Raw genomic sequence first — 759 nt, 5'->3', positions numbered from 1 at the left:
CCACCGAAGTCCGTGTTTCAAATATGTCCATCCTTCGGATAGTTGGAAGCCTTCTCTTGTTTGGAGCTATAAGTAAATAAGAGTTCTACCTTTCATTGACTCAAGTATCATTAATTTGTGCCCTTTCATTAAAACAATTTTAAAATTTTATTAAACAGAAGTTCTCAGACTTTGTGTTCCTTGTCTATTTATTCATCTGCCAACCATGCTCTGCACCTAATTTTCTTTATTTATTCATTGAGGACTGACGTGGCCCGACTTCAGACCGAAGAATAAACACAGAGACATAAAGACGCAGACACACGACTGCAGCCCGTACAAAAAGACACAGACACTACAAGACAGTATGAGGCTGCAGCAAAAAGCTGTCGCTGTAGCTGTTTTATTTATAATACAGGCTGTTTGGCAACTGTCCCACCGCAAGTTCTTTGTTCCCACACCGTTCCCACTCAACACGTCCCAGTTCCTTGTTGTTTCATCTCCAGTGAGCAGATGTTTGCATCTCAACTCTCTAGCCCCTCCTGTTTGCAGGGTGAGGGCACTCTGGACTTGCGTGCAAGGCCACAGACATGTTCTTGAGAAAAACAACAAGGAAACTTTCCCAGACAAAGGTGTCCTCTACAGAGGACAAACTCTTTGGCAAATGTGCCAGTACCACATATGGTATGAATAAGGAGCTTTGGGTGAAGAGTGGTGGGAAATGGGGCTGAGACATTTGGGAAAGGCGCAAATAAATAATGACTTTGCATTACATTAATG

This window comes from Propithecus coquereli, unplaced genomic scaffold (genome assembly GCF_000956105.1).
Source record: "Propithecus coquereli isolate 6110/MARCELLA unplaced genomic scaffold, Pcoq_1.0 Scaffold170, whole genome shotgun sequence".
NCBI classification, from domain to species: Eukaryota; Metazoa; Chordata; class Mammalia; order Primates; family Indriidae; genus Propithecus; species Propithecus coquereli.
The sequence above is the reverse complement of the archived record's forward strand: the minus strand, read 5'-3'. Positions refer to the sequence as shown.